We start from the raw sequence: 15,343 nt of genomic DNA on the forward strand, positions 1-15,343 counted from the left end.
AAAATACCCAGAATTTCACGGCTTTAAAATACAATCATTTAAAGTACAATCAGTAAATATCTTGCAGGCTTTCTTGAGTTGTTTCACTTAAAGGAAATTCAGGATTTCTTTCAGTCCCAGACAGGATGATGTGTCAGAACACTGGTTTACATGCTATAATATCTTAGAAAAATTTTTGCTCTAGATAAGCTGAAAAAAATTGTTTGTAAAATTTTATAATTTTGAAACTCCCATTTTATTCACGGGTAATGTCCACCACTTTAAAACTAATCTTTAAAAAAAAGGATGGGAAATGTGAAATAGTCAAGAAAATGTATTAGTCTGATGTGTCCCATTAGAGAAAAGTCCAAATATAAGCCAAGATGTTCACTTTTCTGAAAATGTGAATGACTACCGAGCTTACTGGTATCCTTCTGTTTCTTAAGTCCTCTTGTAGAGATTGTATAAGAATGAAAAATAAAAGAGGGCTGGTCAATGTTACCTGACTTGGTATGAAATACATAGTAGCCTCTGTCACTAAACATTATGCTGAAATGACTGGTTAACTCACACCTAGGACAGTATTGGAAACACATCCTTAAGTAGAAATGTGTGTTATATAATAAAGTTTCAGCTTTGGAATCAGTGCTCTTAAAAGGAACCAGTAAAAATAACTTGTCATTGCCTTTAATATTTTCAATCACGTGAGCATCAAGTATAGAAAAACAAACATAATTTGGAAATGCCTATTTTTTCTAAGGCAATTTTTCATTCAATGGTGAGAAAATAATTCAGATTGATTCCTTACTTTCAGTTCTGTGCCACAGGGGATGGTCCTTCTCCAGGAATAACAGGGGCTTCAGAGGCCATAAACATGTTCCTCTCAATATTTCTTTAGCCAAAGACCATTATATCAAACTCATCCAGGTTGGGTTTCAGCCAGTTATTCTTCACCCAAACAAAAATGTCTGCCAGACATTCCAACAGCTGGGAGACAGTTCACAATGAGTCAACTTGAAAATGATTCATTGTGCTGAGAACTGAACAATGTTGGGGTGGGGGTGGGGTGTGGCTGGGTTGGTTGTCGAGGGTGAGAACAAGTGGGAGATGAAGAATAACCATGTGGTTCTCCTATTAAGAAGAATCTTAGATAACAACCAACAGGCTCTTATCGTTTCACTTTTAGGATAAACTCAACTGGGATGATTACTCCTGTCATGGACCATCAGATGAACGAGCACTTAAAAAGGCTACTGACAGTATTTCTTAATCAAAAAGGTCAGATTTCCTTTTGTCTATAAATAGAAGACTTAGCCTTTGTATCTAAATATCTGAATCTAAAATGAGAAAAGTCAATTTTTGTTAGACAGCAAATATTTAGGATTTCAGTGATATAAATTAGGGTTTTCTCAATTATATGAACAATAGAACTGTAAGTTTTAAGGATGGGGTTAGTCACCCATTTTAGTAGTAAATAAGCAAAAGCCTGTTCATTTAAATGGTCAACCTGACATTTATGTATTTCAAAAAGGGGTTCTTTCTTTAATTTAACCTTCAAATTTATTGGTAAAACATTTAACACCTTGTAATATTTATCAACATTCTAGGTCTTTTTAAGGTAGCTTGTGGGAGATAAAAAACTTTAATTTCCACTTTGCAGAGGAAAAACTAATGAATTCCAAAGATGAAAGATGTGTCTAGCCTAGATTTCAAATCTCAGAAACTCATACATATATTTCATTCATTATATTTCTCGGTTCCATAGGTTTGCGTCATAGTTATTAAGTACAAACTAAAGTCTATATTAAAAGCTTTCATGAATTATTAGAAGGAGAATAAACTTTTATCATACTAGTAACATAAAATAAGTTATACTTGACAGTGACCTAATCCTTTCTGTACAGTAGTTTTGGAAAATTGTTTATGTAATGTGGCAAACCAGATTACCTATGACAGTTGTAAAGACATCTGAAAAATGTCTCTGGTATGAAAGCACTGGAAATTACATACCATCTAAGTTTCTGACTGAGATAAACTTTAAGTATAAACTCATATAATATTCCAATTGTTTGTAAAAGCAGACAAGATTTTTGGGTATGGAAGTGTACATATTTTTTTTAAAAAAATTAAAACTGTTATAGATTATTTCTGTACCTCCAAATTTCATAGAGTATTGTGTATTGACGTAATACCTTAAATTCACTCTTGTCAAAAGGTCTTTTAAATGTAATATTACAAAAGGTCTTTTAATGTTAATATTAATATTAATACTAAATGGTCTTTTCAATAAAAGTAGGTGAATTAACTTAAAAGAATCTGAAATTAATGATTGCAAAAAAAAATCCTTAAAAGCATAATAATTACAATTCACTTTAGGAGGAATACACTATGGACAATAAATTGTCATAATATCACTCACAGTCTTTGGAAAGCTTTAACATAATGATCTGAGCAGAGGCCTTGACATTGGAATGTCCACATTTTCATCCTAACAGATTCTAAGTGTTTTTATGTTATTAGCCAAGATACAAAACCTCTTTGGCCTGCAGTATATGTAGCTGGAAATGGAGAAGTAAAGGTATTTGTTCAATCGATTACTTAGACATAAATTTAAATGTAATGTTTTTTTTGTTAGTTTTGTTGTTAAATTACAGTTTTCCATAAGAAACATTTAAATAAGGATATTCAGGATTCACCAGTATGAGTAAATTAATGATTAGACTGCGAGCATGGCCTAATGACATTACCCAAGTATATACAATGATACTGCCACCCCTCCTCCTTGCCCATCTGGATGTGAAAATCTAGGATGGCTCAAAAATCCTTCTTATACTAGACAAATCTCCCTTCACTCCTGGGTGAAAGTTGTCAGCTCTGGATAGGAGCCAAGACATGACTAGGAGGGAAGCCAGAAGAGAAGAGAGCCAGTGTCCAGGAGTTTTAAGAGTTTGCTGGCAGTCTCAAAAAGCATTGTGTTAAGTTACATAAAAGGCTCTTAAAACTTTCTGTTGCGATACAATTTCTTAATTAATTAAGTTTAAGTTATGTCAATAAGAAAGCAAATCAGACTGTCCAGTTGTCCACCTTCATACTCTAATTTCACAAAAAATTTGAGTTTTTGTTTTGACTGTCCCTTGTTTGGTTGGTTTCATAGAATGTTTCCTTTTTGCTTTTATAGAATGGTAACCTCTTTTTATTAAGATACACCAAATCCATCAAATGGACTTTAAATAAAGGAAGATTAATTAATGCTCCTTTCTAATTCAAAGCTCATAAAGCCAAAATATGAACTTTGTTAAGAGATAAAAATTCAACTACTGTCACATAAAGCTCCTTCTGTTTTTTTTTTTTTTTTTAATATAAATAGTTCAGACACCTATTTGGAATAACCAAGCAACAATCAGAATACCTCAAACCATGAACTTTCTTGGACCTAATTGCCTCAACAATATAAAAGATATAGTTTGTACTAATACAACATATACTTCCTGGAAAAAACTTAACAAGAGAATTAAAAGGCAATTAACCAAGCACTAAATTATTGAGAAGCTTGAAATAAATAAACAAATTGACACAAAGCATTGATACAATGCCTCAAATAAGAGTATGTTCTCAGGTGACTCATATAGGGTAGGAAAGACAGCAAACTCAATATGAAAGGTAGAGCCCCCATTTGAGTTTGGTACACACACACATCAGATTTGAGACTAGCACAAAAGCATTATTAAGCTAATGTTGAAAAGTTAAAGAAATATTTAAGTTGCTTTATGTTGGTCTCTACCACATGACATGATGTGTGTGTGTGTATACTCAACAACTCAAGTTATGGTAACATTTTCTGAAAAAGATATACATAGAAACAGGATCATACTACAACTTATGACATTTCTTTACCATGTAATAAAAAGCAAATTGGATAAAAGGATAAATCTAGGGATATTTAATGAAGTATTTGCTTTTCCATGCTTAAGTTCTTCATCTTATAGAAACTGAGACTATGAATTAATAAAATTGCTTATACTGCTTATAATTTTTTACAAACTTTCCCTTTTCTTCCCCAAAGTTGTCACTTACTTCTGTGGATCAGATTTTTATTTTATTTAAAAAAATTGATAGTGGGAAAAAATAATTCTGTTCGTAATATTTTAAAAAAAGACTAATTTTATCAAATAAAATTATACTAATAAACATTTATAATGTTAACAATATTATTAATACCTTAAGGAAGGTATTAAATTAAATCTTTTCAGATGTAACACTAAATTTTATTCAGTCACACACAGTTCATTTTAAAATACAGAGGAACTTTGTAAATTTAAAAAATTCTAACTGTTAACACTTTTTTGGTAGCATAACATACTGATATTTATGCAGGGAAATCATAAAACAAACACATTTTGGTTCCTTTTCCTAATGCTTAAAATATATCAACAAGGGAACTAATGGTAAATATACTTAACCTTAAGGACAAGAGAAATTGCTAAGTAAATTGCTAAATTTTATGAGGATTAAGCAATTGAGCAAAATCTTTTTGTGTTTTCTATCTGATCAAATACTTGGTATTCTAAATTTTGGTATGAAAATGTTGGTGCTTGAAAATTGCAGAATTTTTTTTTAAAAAGAACACATGATGTTATTTTCCAAAATATTATTTACATTTACACTGGCCTCAAATTCTGCATGCTTTGCAGAAGATTTATTTACATAAATTTTCTTTTTCAGCAAGTTATTTTATAAAAAATTAAAAAAAACTTACATATTCTGAAAACTGTTATAAATGGGGTGAACAAAATATTGTAATGAACAGGCTGTACAGAATAATGGTATAATACTCAAAATTAATTTAAGGCATTTTTTTTCATAAACTATATACCATCTAGTTTCACATGATAGAAATCATTCCTATAGAATTTGTATTTTTTCCATAAAATGTTTTATGGGTAACTTCCTAAATCAGAAATTTGTTGCTTATTACTTTACTCTTGAAACCATTAAAATGCAATTCACAGATGTCCAAAAGCGCACACCCTGTCCGAAAAACAACTGCTAATACCTAAATATCAAACAGAGCATCCAGCTGATGTTTGTGATGCAGTGGTAGGTTAAAGATACTAAAGTTTAAAACCAGCTTAGAATAAAATTATAGCCTGTCATCAGGAATAGGCTGACAGAGCCAGGTCCAGATGGGAGACTGGCTGGGAAAAAGCTGAGGCAGGTGGGAAAATGATGGGAACCTGACGGAAGACAGGACTACTCCCTCTGCTGGCAAGGTTCTCACCTGCTTGAATTTTTAACTAATGCCTAGCTTTTCTTTAATTATTTAAGATATAACCCATAAATTATGTAAGGTGTTCCTTCTTCAGTTGGCTGTTCTGTGTTTGCACATTTTCAAACTCATGGTATCCTATTTCTTACCAGATTAATTTGTCAGAAAGATAAGGATCTGATGTTTCACCAGGAGGTCCAATTGTTTATCTTGTAATTAAATTGCATCATAAAAATAAGCAAAAATAGCAATGCTTTTATAACATAAGGTTTTTAAAAATTAAAAATGCCTTTGAATTATGTTTGCCCATAAATACACCTTCTTGAAGACAAAATATTCTTGGGCTTTACAATCTCTTTCTCAGGCTCTGCATAATGTCCCGTAATGAAATAATATAGAAATGAACCATATAAATCAACTATACAGGGAACAAGGAAACAGCATGTCACAGCAAAACAGCATAGATGTACAGCGCCAAACCTATCTGATAATCTAATGATCTGAGTTTACAGATATTATGTACTAATATGTAAGAAATTAAGAACTGACGTTTACACAAAAATTTGTTAAATTTTACAGAAAAATTATTCAATATTTGATTTTCAATGTAAGTTAATAGCTGCAGCAAAAACATTTAGTAAAAATCTGTTCTAAGATTTTGGACTACAACCAGAAGCTCCCAGAACAGGAGGGATCAGCTTTTTCACCCACTGTTCTCATCTGAATCCTGGCTTCAAAGCTATTCCAGCTCCCAGCTTTCCAGAAGGCTCCATCCCAGGAATCCCTGCCTGCCATTTGGTTTGCTGATTGTAATCTCTCAGGACTTTCTTACAGTGGCTCTACTATGCTGAACTGGCACTTGCTTCTAGAAGTGAGTTATTATTAAACCTGTAGGTCAATTGTGGCACTAACAACTCTTGGTGGAAGCTTTCTGCCACAGTGTACAATTTGCTAGTCTAATTAAATATTAATTCTAAGTGTTACATTTTGTGGCTAAGAGCTTTTATTTTTCATCACCAGCCTGAAGAGAAAGAGGTTACAAGGCTAATTTAATCTCTTCCCTGTCCTCCCCAACATTAAAGATTAACTACATAGTGTGAAAACATTAGTAAAGAAGCAGGAACTCTTTAGATAGTAATAATAATGTAATTAATAGCAAAGCACTGAAACATAATGTTAGGATATAATATATGACCTGGTACTTAAACAACTTTAAATTATAATTAGTCACAAGCATGTTTCGTCTCAACACTATGAAATATAAGTGTCGTCCTTTTTCGAAGACAGTAATCTTTCTTGAAGCGAAGGTAGGCATCCAAGTATATAAATAGGAATAATTCAAAACTTACATTTTCTCACAGGTATTTTTCAGATAGTTTGCAATACCAAATATAAAAGATTTAGTAATTTTATGTGCAAAATAAATGCAAAATTAAATAAAGTTGTACTTCTTTACTGGACACAAAAAGTGAGGCAGTAGAGATAGCCTATGATAAAAATGTTAAAGGTCCTTCCCCTTCTTTTCTTCTACCATGTTTCAGGGGACTGAACACTGAGGTCCCTCCTTGCTTCTGCTCCCAGAACAGTTGTGTCTGTGCCTGGGCATTATAAAGACTGTGCCATCCAGTAGCCAAGGATTCCATATGCCCAAACAGATGACTCAATCCCTACACCGTGATGAGACTTTGCCCTATTTCTATCATTGATACATTTGAAAATTTTGGCTATAAATATTACTTTAATAACCACCATCACTACAAGGAACTATAGCATGAGGTGCAACATGAACTATAACATTACAAAATTAATTCAGAGAGAGCAAAAAAATATTTTTAAAAAATTATTTTTCTTTTTATGGCTTACTGAATATGCTTTGGTTAGATTAAGTATAACAAAAGGTTTCTAAATGGTAATTTTTTCCTTTTAAGGATGCACATGTATCATATTGACAATTACAAATATCCTGCTTTTATTTAATATGCATATTTACACTAAGATAAAATGGTACATATACTGTTACTAATGCTTACTTATACATAATTTGGAGTTTATTTATGTAAAAAGTTTCAAACATCCTTGAGGAAGAAAGTAAATACATATGTATAATGCATACAAGCTAAGATTAGATTTAAAAAATTAATCAGATACCAGCAAGTGCAAGATGAAAAAGAAGGAAAAAAAAACAACAACACAAAAAACTGGAGCTATAAGAATTTACAGATCCCAAGCTTACAGTAGCAGAGTTGAAACAGAGTTCTATTATTTGTTATTGTAAAGAAAAACAGATTCTGTTTACAACTCATCAGACTTATATGAAGTTACTAAATTTTCAGACTAGACTTTTTTTTTAACAGACTAGAATTTGGCAAGTGTGATATAAAATTAATATGGGTTTAATATGATTCAGTTCATCTAAAAATTGCTTCTTTACAAATTAAAAAAATGCTGATTTCTTACAATCTATTTCAGAGTAGTTGAGAAGACCTAGAAAAATTAATGGCAGGTTTTTCAGTTGAGAATGTCTTGACTAAGGAATTCATGAAAAATTGACAGCCAGAATATTTGACTTTATCCTTTAGTAGTTGGTAGTTATGATCAAGAGATTAAACCTGCAATTTTCATTCTTAAATATTTTCCTTAACAAAGTACATTTAAAAGACCATTTAAATAGATTACGACATATGACAGAAGGTGGTGTTCTGCTTTCCTATAATGATGCTCATATCAACAATTACATTAAAATGTTTCCCCAAATTTTATAGTTATAAAACTCACAAAGGCCTGTTGTTCCTTCACCATGCAATTATTTTCAGTTCTTGTTTTAAGAATAAAAGAATTCACACTGAGAGAAATTCACAAGGCCACTGGAGTCCACATTTCATAATCCCATATTAGTGGTTAGTTCTGAAGTAGTCCATTACTTGACTTAGAGGTTAGCTGCTAAAACACTCAGCATGAACACAAAAGTTTATGGATGTGAAAAGATTTGTTCTGACTTTCTCTACATTGAAACATACTGTATGTTTCAACGTACTGTATCGAACCACTTCAATGGGTTCAAAGCCGTAATACATTAATATAGTAGAAGATTATTTTGAAAATATTGTATATAAATTAAAATAACACACTAAATAAAACGTAATTCAATTTTCAAGAGACACGATAATATGGCCTTTTCTTCAGAAAAGGAATTTTCCTTGATATAAATTAACATGCTGCTGATAGTTTTCTTCAATGAGATAGCTGGGGAAAAACTTCCACAGATTAAAATGTTGGAAAACATTGGTTATATGATACAAACTTAATAAGGTTATTAAGTGACCAAGTGTTAATGATGACCAATAAAAATATGTGATAGGCCAGTTTCAAATCTGAAATCTGTTCTGAATAAAAGGAAGTGTAGCTCACCAACTAATGTTCTGCAAGCAAATACATTTAATGCTGGCAATACTTAGAATTATTCTAGAATGATAAAATATTATTTCATATTTTATTATCAATAATGTTAGAGAAGTCTTCATTCCTCTATTATTATAGCTAAGGAGAAATTTATTAGGTTGTAATTTATGTTTAAAATTTCTTAAAAGTATAGAATACGACTAGATAGCAATAATAAAAAGTAAATTTTCATTCTGAAAGGAAAGCTATAAAAAAGGTATATATATATATTATATATATATAATATATATATATATATATTATATATATATATTATATATATATCCCTTCCCTGTTTTAACCATAATTCTAAGTGTTTCAATATTTCCTGAGAAACAATTTCAGGTAAAAGCACTTTTATCAATAAAAATACAAATCAAGAATAACCTGTCACATATTGTATCAATAAAATGCATAAGCAAGGAGAAATTTATTTTCCTATCACCTTGCCAATGAAATCATAATAAAACATAAAAATAACATTTATTCTTTTTGCAAATAAAAACTTATCAGTTACCATTTTTTCCAAAGCATACAACTGTCACTGGAAATTGAAAATAAAATTAGCTTAAAAGGCAAAAATGTCTGCATAATTTGGAGGTGGATGTCAGATTCCACTAATAATAAGCTAGTTCCCATTTATAAGACAAAAAATATTAGTTTCATGTCTTGCTAGATATGGAAATCAAACAGTACCCTATTGTAACTGCTTCAAAGTGATCACTTTGCAAAAAGTTTCACTAAAAAGTTTCAAAGATATTTGTCTTTCTCTGACTTATTTCACTTAGCATAATACTCTATCACTTTGTAAGTTATATAAATGTCTAATCACTATGCTGTATACCTGAAACTAATATAATATTGTATGTCAAAAAATAAAAAATAAATTAAAGTTACGAAGGGCGCACAAAAATTTGTTTCTGTTATAACAGCAAATGGGAAAAAAGCAACAGAATGTTCAATGTAAGTGAAATATAACAACCTTTAATATGCAAATTTATACTTAAGTTCTGAAAAGCTGAAATAATATTCTCATACTTAAGATAATATGTAGTAAGAGTTTCAAGGTAGGTTTTTAGTTATTTTTCTTAGATGTAACCTTTACTTTCCGCCCCCCCAATCCACGACAACCTTCACTTGACAACAGAGTTTTGAACAGTTGAGTTGTGAGAATGTGAGCAGCTGCTGTTATTATAACTAAAGGTCTGTCTACTGCTTGAGTCTGAGAGACCACATGTTCGGCTGTCCTCTCATCTTGCCATCCTCACCAATTAACTATTAACATGGAGGGCTGTACACATGCTCTGGGGGGCTCTTTAACAGGCTTCTTGGCGAGTGGAACAACTACACAGCAGGGATCTGGGAACTGAGTAATGCTGGAATATAGGGGAGCCGTCCGTAGTTCTGCTCCTTCTAATGACTCTTTACTCCATAGTTCAGCATGTAACAAAGTCTGTATTTAACTTGGCCATTTTCACATTCATTTTTAATACAATGTCTTTGGGCATATACTAAAACTATATTCTAGAAAAAAACATTATGAGTAATACTACTATACAAGAACACTGTTTTGGACTATATATATTTATAAGATGATATATTTGATGAGTAAGTTTAGTGTTTTCTTAAAAGATATTTAGAATGTAGTTTTATACATTTGTTTCAACATATGCTTGCTATTTTTTCCTGTGCTGTTACGGAGATAATCTTTAATCCAAAGGAAATAAAACAGTTCAAGTTCAAAGTTGTGAGGCTGAACACAAAATATTTCAAATGCAAATTTAAAAATAATTCTTTCTTCTTTTACTTGCAAAGTCTTATTACGACAAGTTACAGTCAGTCTTGAATCTATGTCATTATTTTACCTATTTTAACTTTTTACCCTCTTTGCAATTTCCTTAACTATGTGTTCCTTTCCTACAATGAAATTAAACATGGGAAGCATGCCAAAAGTACAATAAAGGGTAACTAATCATTACTGTACAAGTCTGACAGAATGCTAATAACTAAAGTAAGAACACCAATCAGCTGTTTTACCAGTCTAAGAGATACATTTTATATACTGTTTCATCTAGTGTTACTTTATATAACATATTCAATTAAAGTACCACAATTCTATTATATATCGATGTTTAATTATATGACAAAAATTCCAAGGATATCAAACTACATTTCTATTTCTTGCCAGAAACCACTTTACTATCAAATTCCAAGCTCAAGTGTGCAAATGCCGACATATACTAATTTTCTGCTTCAGCCATACTGTCTTTTACTTTGCCGAAAAAGCTTCACAAGGATTGGGACTTAGCTTGTCTTGTTCACTACTAGATCCCCATGGGTGCATAGCACAGGGCCTGCAATAGATATTTCTTGAATAAATAAATAAGTTAAATTACCTTTAATCAATCAATCACCATTTACACCCTAATTTAGAATCTGCAGGGATGGCACTGTGGTGTATCATGTTAAAGAGTCGTGCTACAACATGGTATGATGTTACTAAGATTTAGATGGCCACCTGACTTCATCCATGCCTCCTGGTCTGTCTCAGGACTAACCTCAGAAGACTGTCAGTTTCTTTCATAAAAAGAGGCAAGAAGCTGAAGATTTCTATTGCTTTGATAGACTTGTACACCTTATGTTTGGAAGCCTCATCTCTGAACAAATTCTCAGTTTTGGAGGTCTGTTTAAGCATTAATAGTGAAGATGACAATTATTAACATCTATATTGAGTGTCTACTATGTGCAAGTACTATGTCAGCACATGGTATTGCTAATCCTCTGAATTGGATATTCTTTACCCCATTTTTACAGATGAAGGAGCTGAGGCTGAGAAAGTTAACACTTGACTAAGACCATATAACTATAACAATTGGATCTACCTGCCTCCAAAAGCCCAGGCTCTTTCTATCATTGAGTATGATGAAGGCTACTTTTATGCACAGTCCGCTTCTTAATTTTGACCCTATTTCAGTACTACTATTGAATAAGCAGCATTAAATGGTGGTTAAGAGTTTGGTAAATAGAAAGGGACTGCTTAGGTCTAGATCCTGCCACTCAACTAACTATGTGACCTTGAGAAAGTCACTTTAATTTTCTGTCCCTTATTGCCTTATCTTTAAAATGGAGGTACTGATACCATCAACCATATAGGGTTATTATGAGGACCAAATGAGTTAATGTTTGAAAAGATCTTAGGACTGCAACTGGCCCAGAGAAATCACTAAGTAGTTTTTATTAAATAAATTCGTAATCCCTTGGTTCTGTGTAGTATTCCAGTTCTTATTCTCTTTCCTTAGCCTAAACACTGTGATTCTCCTAGCCAATCTTTCAGAGTTATTAAGAGTTTTATCCCCTATTTATGTAATGACTGGTTTAAGTAAACTATTAAGTTTTACATTTTTTTCCTAAATATTTTGACATAGAAACAAATATGTGGTCAGGTGTTATGTTCAAAGAGCAAGAAAAGATTTCTTTTTTTATAGCTCACTTGGTATCAGGGCCAGAAGACTACTATATTATAACTAGACAAAATTATCCAGGGGACTATTGTATAATCATCACCAAAGTCTGACCCTATGTTTTCCTAGTTCCATTTCAAAGTAGGCTTTTTACTGTTATTTTTCAAAAGCATAAATTTAACTATATCTCTTCCAGTTATATAGGATTTAAATATATCTTTAAAATACCAGTATTTAAATATTGCTTAATGGTCAGACATACAGACACCTTATCATCTCAACCATTATTTAACCAGTGGTGAAGATGGGATGACTTGAGGTCATTTGATAGTATTACTGCTGTAGCCTTACGGAGAAGCCACAGGAATCACTGTCACAAACATTCCAGTGGGTTTGGAATCACATCTCTAAATAATAAAGATGATCACTACCAAAATGGCTTTTGAAACTTTTTCATTCTTTTTTTTTGTATGTGTGTGTTGTCTAAGTCCTTTTGGGATGTATGTATGTATATATATGTATGTGTGTGTGTATATATATATATATGCATATATATATATACACACACATATATATACACACACATATACATATACATTATATATGTATACATGTATAATGTATATGTATATATGTGTATATATATATATATAATATTATTTTTCTTTACTTTAAAATTACACATAAGAAATACGTTTCCATCTTTTTTATCCTCCCCTGTCTAGAATGTCACTTTTTGCTTAATCTTTCACATGTACTAATTCGTTAAAGATTTTACGATTCTTTTCTCTTTAAAAATACTGATCACTAGCAATGTTAGCTTAGAAATATTTTTCCTAAGTTACTGCCATCACAGGTAGTTACAATTCAAAACACATGATGTAGTGTGACAGAAAAAGTCTAAGTTTCAGAATTAAACAGCTCTGAGTGATATATTAGCTTTAAATGTGTTATAGATGTGTGACTTTGGAGAATTACTTCAGTTTAATCTTCTTTGCAACTGGCATGACACCGGTCTTGCAGAGTTTTTGTGATGATTAGGGAAACTATATAACCTAACAGCAAAGATGGTGGGGTTTGGAGTCAGGGAAAGACATGAGTTACAATGTGACTGGTCCTGACACTCATTAATTGTGTGACCTTGTGATAACAGAGATAAGGTTTGTGGTGAAGATTCAAGGACATAATATTTGTACAGTACTAGGCATGTAGCGTGTGCCTAATAAATATTTGTAGTAATAGCATAGTTTTAGTGGTAGTATGAGTACCAGTATTTTCACTGGTCTCTGGTAGGTCTGTTCCAGGTTTATTTATCATCTTAATCAAACAGCTCATTAAATTTAACTAAACTACTATTAAAGTATTAGCTTTATAATAATGTAACATCATTAACAATGCAAACGATATAAGTATGTGTACAATGTCTAAGATGATTAGAGAAAGAAGTTTTCCTCCAATATTTGTGTGAGTTTATTATTATTTTTTAGGATTTAAATCTGAGATTTTAATATTTTATTTTTCAATTATAGTTAACATTCAATATTATTTTATAATGGTTTTGGGTGCACACTGTAGTGCTTAGATATTTATCTAGTCTATGAAATGAACTCCTCACTAAGTCTAGTGCCCACCAGGCATATACACTATAACTATACATAGTTATTACAATATCACTGACTATATTCCATACGCTGTACTTTACATTCCCGTGACTATTTTGTAAGTGCCAATTTGTACTTTTTAATCACTTCACTTTTTTCAGTTGCCTAACCCCCCTCCCATCTGGTAACCATCAGTTTGTTCTATCTATGAGTCTATTTGTTTCCTCTTGTTTATTTTGTTCTTTAGATGCTGCATATAAGTGAGATCACCTGGTATCTCTCTTTCTCTGTCTAATTTATTTCACTTAGAATAATACCCTCTAGGTCCATCCATGCTGTCGCAAATGGAAAGGTTTCATTTTTTCATGGCTGAGTAATATTTCATTGTATATATGTACCATCTCTTCTTTATCCAATCGTCTATTGATGGGCACTTAGGTTGCTTCCATATCTTGCTATTGTAAATAATGCTGCAGTGAACAGAGGGGTGCGTATGCCTTTTTTATTTTCTTTGGATAAACACCCAGAAGTGGAATTGCTGGGTCATTAGGGAGTCTATTTTTAATTTTTTGAGGAAGCTCCATACTGTTTTCTATAGTGGCTGCACCAATTTGCAATCCCACCAACAGTGCACAAGGGTACCCTTTTCTCCACATCCTTGCCAACACTTGTTGTTTGTTGATTTATTGATGATAGCCACCCTGACAGGTGTGAGGTGATGTCTCATTGTGGTTTTAATTTGCATTTCTCCGATGATTAGTGATGTTGAGCATCTTTTCATATGTCCATTGGCCATCTGTATGTCCTCTGTGGGGAAATGCCTCTTCAGGTCTTCTGCCCATTTTTTAATTGGATTGTTTGGGTTTTTTTGGTGTTGGGTTGTATGAGTTCTTTATAAATTTTGGATATTAACCCCTTATTAGATGTATCATTGCTGAATACCTTCTCCCATTCAATAGGATGTCTTTTTGTTTTGTTGATGGTTTCCTTTGCTGTGCAAAAACTTTTTAGTTTAATGTAGTCCCGTTTATTTTCACTTTTGTTTCCCTTGCCCAAGGAGATATATCAGAAAACATATCACTAAGAGCAATGTCAGAGAATTTATTGCCTATGTTTTCTTCTCGGAGTTTTATGGTTTGGGGTCTTACATTTAAGTCTTTAATCCATTTTGAGTTTATTCTTATATATGGCATAAGAAGATGGTGCAGTTTCATTTTTTTTTAATGTATCTGTTCAGTTTTCCCAACACCATTTATTAAAGAGACTGTCTTTATCCCATTGTATATTCTTGCTTCCTTTGTCATAGATTAAATGACTATATAAGTGTGGGTTTATTTCTGGGCTCTCTATTCTGTTCCATTGATTTATGTGTCTATTTTTATGTCAGTACCATGATGTTTTGATTACTGTGGCCTTGTAATTTGTTTGGTATCAGGTGACATTACACCTCCAATTCTTCTTTCTCAAGATTGTCTTGGCTATCCAAGGCCTTTTATGGTTCCATATAAATTTTAGGATTATTTGTTCTAGGTCTGTTAAAAATGTTATTGTTATTTTCATTTATGGATTGCTTTGGGTAGTATGAACACTTTAACGAT

The 15,343-nt window shown here is 31.9% G+C and overlaps 1 protein-coding gene across 1 annotated transcript in view; it reads right to left on the minus strand.

Moving 5' to 3' along the window:
- Positions 1-15,343, minus strand: part of ELP4 (elongator acetyltransferase complex subunit 4) — a 213,802-nt gene that overhangs the window by 117,246 nt on the left and 81,213 nt on the right. The gene's annotated exons all lie outside the window — the stretch shown is intronic.

The sequence above is a fragment of the Rhinolophus ferrumequinum genome, chromosome 11, assembly GCF_004115265.2.
Source record: "Rhinolophus ferrumequinum isolate MPI-CBG mRhiFer1 chromosome 11, mRhiFer1_v1.p, whole genome shotgun sequence".
Lineage (NCBI taxonomy): Eukaryota > Metazoa > Chordata > Mammalia > Chiroptera > Rhinolophidae > Rhinolophus > Rhinolophus ferrumequinum.